Raw genomic sequence first — 6000 nt, 5'->3', positions numbered from 1 at the left:
TTATTTTGTTTATCTTGATCAACCAAAATAAATGATTATATATTTCTATACTTGCATTTGTGTTGTTATTTCTCGTATATAACTTTGTAGTTTGCTATTTATTATGATATTTCATCCTAAACATTCTTCTTATATCTATCTTGTGGTGGATGATATTCACCTTGATCATTGCATGGCAAATCATAGATCATTAAAGAGACAAAGTAATTGCAACTTTGTCAAAGATCAATACATAAAACATGAATATTGATATATATCAACATTCATGTTTTATGTTGCTAATTTTCATTGCAGTGTTCAAGGTGAATATCATCCACCACAAGACAAGTCAAGTTCAGGGAGTGATTCTGAAAATTATCTCGGGTCACCTCTGCAAAAACGTGGCAGAGGACAACCACATGGCAGAGGACAGCCACGTGGAAGAAGGGCTAGGGGTAGAGGAAGGGGTACCAGCAGAAGTGATAGGGCCAGAGGTAAATGTGTAGCACCTGGTCCTGTTGATGTAAATAAAAGCTACGATGACCCAGACACTACAAATATTCTGCCTCCCTTTGCTCCACGCCGCCCACCAGGAAACCATTTTCCCAATCATACCCTGCGTGGAACAATGACCACAGCGTTGGACTTTTTCAGGCTCTTCTTCACCGTTGAGATTATGAATGACATATGTACATATACCAACGATTATGGCTGGAATTTGGTGGTAGGCAAGCCCTATTATGGCAATAAGCAAGGAGCCTGGAGCGAGACCAACCCTGCAGAGCTAGGCAAGCTTATCGCTCTCTTAGTTTACATGGGTCTAGTAAAGGTGAGCTCATTTCACAGGTATTGGAGTACCAAGTCACTTTATCATGGCCTCTGGGCGCGTCAAATCATGTCAAGGGATAGATTCAAAGCCCTTATGGCATCTATACACATTGTTGACCCTGGACAAGAGAAGGATGGAGACAAATTGCGCAAAGTGGCAGATTTTGTTGCAAAATTCAAATCAAAGTGCCAGTCCTTATATCAGCCCACACAAAACATCTCAATTGATGAGAGGATGGTGAAATCAAAACATAGATCAGGAATTAGGCAGTACATAAAAAACAAACCGACTAAATTTGGCATCAAGCTTTGGGTTCTTGCTGATAGCTGCAATGGGTACACTTGCGATTTCGATATATATGCTGGCAAAAATGGTGGTCAGGTTATTGGACCAAATGGCCTTGGGTATGATGTAGTAATGAGACTAATCAACCCACTTCTAAATCAAGGGTATCATTTATTTTTTGATAACTTTTATATGTCAGTTTTACTGATAAAAGATTTATTTGGACTGGGAACACCTGCCTGTGGTACAACATGTGAGAACAGACGAGGATTTCCCTTGTCTATGAAAAATGGAAAGCAATGGGCACGGAAAAAGGCTACGGGAAGCATGAGGTGGAAGAGAGATGGTTGCTGTCTTGCTATGCAATGGAAAGATAACAAGGCAGTAACCATCTTTTCTTCCATAAATAATGCGAATGATTGCACGATTGTTTCCAGGAAGGAAAGAGTTGGAACTACCTGGTCCACCATTAATGTCAAGCAGCCAAAGGTCATTGAAATATATAATCAACACATGAATGGGGTTGACTTGTCGGATCAAAGACTGGCATCCAACAATGTCCTTCGCTGCTGCATGAGGTGGTGGGAAACATTGTTTTTTCATTGTATTGACATTGCTGTCGTAAACAGCTTCATACTGTTCCAACTACACCGTGCTGAAAACCCAGACAATCTCAAAAGACCTACAAATTACACACTCTTAGATTTTAGAGAAGAGCTGGTAAGGGGACTTGCAGGCCTTGAAGAGTTTGGAACTCCCCCAGTACACAGGCCTCCATCTAGAGATCCCAATTGTTTTGAGACCGAACACATGCCTACATTTGGCCCGGAGAGAAAGAACTGCAAAGTCTGTTATCAGACCCTAAAGAAGGAAATTAGAGTATTTTCTTTCTGCAGTGCTAAGTGTTGTCAAGTCTACCTTCATTGCACTGCAGAAAAAAATTGTTTTAAGGTTTGGCACAGTAAGGACTACCACAAATAAGTCACTCTTGACTGCCATGTTTGTTTATTGAAGTAACCATATGTTAAATGTGGCATATAAAATAATTGTTGTTCTAATTTGTTGTTCAATGTTGTTCATGTTGTTCAAATGTTCTATAGTGACATGTTTTATATCTATTTAGGCAAATACATTGTTATTACAACAAGATACATGAAAATATGTTTTTTTGGGGAAAAATTGTGTTTTTTCGGAAAAATATGTTTTTTCGGAGATTATAGGATGCGTGAAAGGAGATGAAGATTTTGTCAAATTGACTCCAAATTTGGCAGGAAGATGCCTTACAGTATATACTAAAACTTTGCTTTTGCACAATTGCAGTCATTAAAACATGATGGCAACCACAGCAGATTACACCTACATTTTGTGTTTTATTTCAGAAATATCGCTGCATAAATAATTTTTTTATAATTTTAATTGAGTGATAATATTTTTTCCATCTATTCTACATTGATTCTACATTCATCACCCTTTAAAATTAATCATAATATATGGTGTTATAGGCAATATTTGCAGAGATATCCAAGATTTACAAAAAGTCACTAAAAATGGTCAATTTTGGGGCAGTCACCAAAGAGTTAACTTGGCTTTTAAAAATGGCGGTATTATGCTATGAAAACCGGAAATGTGAGACTCCAGAAAGGATGTAGTCATCAGACCAGCAGACCAATCACAGGCTTGTGTAGGCTTGTGTAGATTTTTGACGCGTGGATAGAAAAAGGGGTCGACGCACGCAATGTGTGAAAAAGCTTGCAAGGGGCTTGCAAGGGGTGAAAAAGATTGTGTATCTGTGCGTTTTTCTGAAATCGCCGAAGTATGAATCAGGCTTAAGTACCCGCCACGGTACCCGTGTGAAGAAAGGTATACGACTTACTTAAATTGGGTTGTTCTCTTTAGCGGGAATTGGTTTTGACTCACGAATTTCTGGCTACTACCAAGTATTTTGTTTTCCGTTGCATAGGTTAGATAAAGCAGAAATGACTAGTGAGGTAGAAACGTTTGTTGCAAATCCCTCTGATAATTTGTTGGATGGTCTTACAAGAGATCAATTAGATCAGGTTGCTACTCATTATGGAATTGAGGTGAGCAAAAACGATAAAAGGAATAAAGTCAGTCTTAAAAAGTCATTGAGGGCAGGGTTAGTTTTGAAGGGTCTTTTAAATAAGGATACTGAGGAACTTACTCCCTCTCGTTCTAAGAAGACGCCTTCTACTTCTCCTGTACTTTCTCCAGCTCCAGGAGGCAGTTTAACTTATCAGCAGCAACGCGAATTACTTCGTCTCCAAGCTGATAGAGACGTTGAGATTGCTAAATTAGAATGTGAATGCAAACAAGCAGATAGAGACGTTGAAATGGCTAATTTGGAATTTAAAATGAAGCGATTGGATTTGATTGCTGCAGGCAAATTGAGACCTGATAATTCTGGTGAGGCTCCTCCTCCAAGGTTTCATATATCCCATCATTTGCGTTTGATGCCTCCATTCAATGACAGAGATTTAGATTCGTTTTTTGGCTTGTTTGAACGTGTGGCTGATGCACAGGGCTGGCCAGATACGGATCGTACCCTCATGCTGCAATGTGTATTTAGAGGTAAGGCCCAGCGTGTCTATTCTGCGTTGTCAATGGAAGACAGCCGTGATTATGAGAAGGTTAAATCTGCTGTGTTGAAAGCCTACTCACTTGTTTCCCGAGGCTTACAGACAACGCTTCCGTAGCCTGAAGAAACGCTTTGACCAAACTCATGTGGAGTTTGCGCAGGAGTTAAAGCTACAGTGTCAGCGTTGGCGCTCTGCCTCTGATGTTAAAGATTATGAGGAATTGTTTAATTTAATGTTGTTCGAGCAATTCACAAATACCTTGTCTGCTCAACTAGCTACATACATAGGTGAGCATGACTTATCAAATGTGTCTGAAGCCGCAGTGTTAGCAGATGATTATGAACTGAGACATAAAGCTCGAGTGGTGAGTCGTGGAAGGCCTGACTGGTATCAGGGTGGGGCAGGTGGTCCTGTGCCATACCCGCACGATGTTTATCCTGCCGTCTACCGACCTCCCGTAGAGGGGGAGGGGTTGCCTGCTGGCGGACAAGAACCTGCTACCAGGTATGAGGCTACCAGGGTGTGTAATTATTGCCTTGGCAAAGGACATTAGAAGGCAGACTGCCCTGTCCTTAAACAAAAGGCTAAACCGCGTGTTACCCCTGAAAGGTCTGCTGGTCCTAGTAGTTGTTTAGGGGTTTGTAGGATATCAGAGAATGATTGTTTGATTTAAAGTTGTTATTTGCCTTTTGTATCTGATGGTCTCGCTTCTTTACTTGGAAGTACAGACACGGTTCCAGTTAAAATCCTGAGGGATACTGGTTCTTCTGAGTCCTTTGTGATAGCCTCTGTTCTTCCATTTAATGTCCATTCGTACACTGGAAAAGCTGTCTTGGTTCGTGGTTTTGGTCCTAACACATTTTCTCTTCCACTGCATAGGGTGAACTTACAATCACAGCTAGTGCAAGGGGAAGTGAGTCTGCAAGGGGAAGTGAGTCTACTTGAGACTCACTGGTGAGGGTTGTGGTGATGGTGATATTGATATCGATAATGATATTGATAATGATCGTGATAATGATAGGGATGGCAATAATGATTGTTTGGATAGCTATGGTGATTGAAATTCATTGTTTGATTGTCTGTGTAGAGATACTGGGAACTTTGGATAGTCTCAGGCTTTGTAAGGGGGAGGGTGTGACGATCCCTTTTTGGGCTCGTCGGCTCTGCCTGTTTTGTCTGCAGGTGTGTGTGTCAATTGAGTGCCTGCGTGTGTGGCTGTGTTAAGTCTCTGTCTTCCAGGTGCCGGTGATTAACCACCTGGGTGGGCGTGTCCCTCCACTATAAAGATCCGGCACTTCCTGCATTCGGGAGAGCAAGGGAGAGAAGAGAGCAAGAGAACACACGGATTGTAGCTTTGAGTGATAAACTTTGGAAATTAAACTGTTGCGTTTGGACAAACTTTGGCGTACTTTTTGGTTTCTTGTAACAAGCCTAAGAGCCGGCTTGTAACAAGTGGGGGCTCGTCAAAAACGAATTACCTTTGTGTTCGTGGCTTGTGAAGCTTTTTTTTGTTGTTTGATTCGGCACGCAGTTTTCCGCGTTGGCGTAAGCCTAAAATCTTTGTTAGTTGGAAACTCCTTAGTTAGGTTGCATCGCTTGGCGAGCATATTTTTGGTGTGTGCATCGCTGAAACCGAAAGCACGTTTCGAAATTTCTGGGTAAGTAGCCACGTTATTCTGTTTCTCAAACATTTCCCTGTTAGGGTCAGACCGTTTAGATTTTGCGGTTTATTGTTACTTTGTGTTTCATTTTTGATAACGTCGTCGCAGTCACGGGGTACGTGGTAAGAGCAGTTGTCTCGGGGGCACATGCCAGGGTTCGGTTTGTTTCAATCTGAGACTTTCTGGACCGCTGGGCTTTGTTGCGTGCATAAGTACCCACCGCGGTACTCGTGTGAAGAAAGGTCTACGACTTAGTTAAATTGGGTTGTTCTCTTTAGCGGGAATTTGTTTTGACTCACGAATGTCTGGCTACTACTGAGTATTTTGTTTTACGTTGCATAGGTTGGATAAAGCAGACATGACTAGCAGTGGCGATTCTAGAAAACGTTGCATGGGGTGGCAGAAGGGTGGCAAGTTGAAATTCAAGGGTGGCATATCACACACACACACATGCCTGGTGTCTATATGTATTTATTTATACAAATCCAGATGGTGAAAACAGACAAACTTCTAAATGGCCAATTGAATTTGTAATGGCTTGTTCTGTATGTATTAGGTTATCACATACAAAATAATTGATACCAAAGCTAGACTAACTAGCTACTGAAAGATAGGGTGGACAAAAGAACGCACACTTTTTACTGTTACT

The sequence above is a fragment of the Clupea harengus genome, unplaced genomic scaffold (genome assembly GCF_900700415.2).
Source record: "Clupea harengus unplaced genomic scaffold, Ch_v2.0.2, whole genome shotgun sequence".
Lineage (NCBI taxonomy): Eukaryota > Metazoa > Chordata > Actinopteri > Clupeiformes > Clupeidae > Clupea > Clupea harengus.
The sequence above is the reverse complement of the archived record's forward strand: the minus strand, read 5'-3'. Positions refer to the sequence as shown.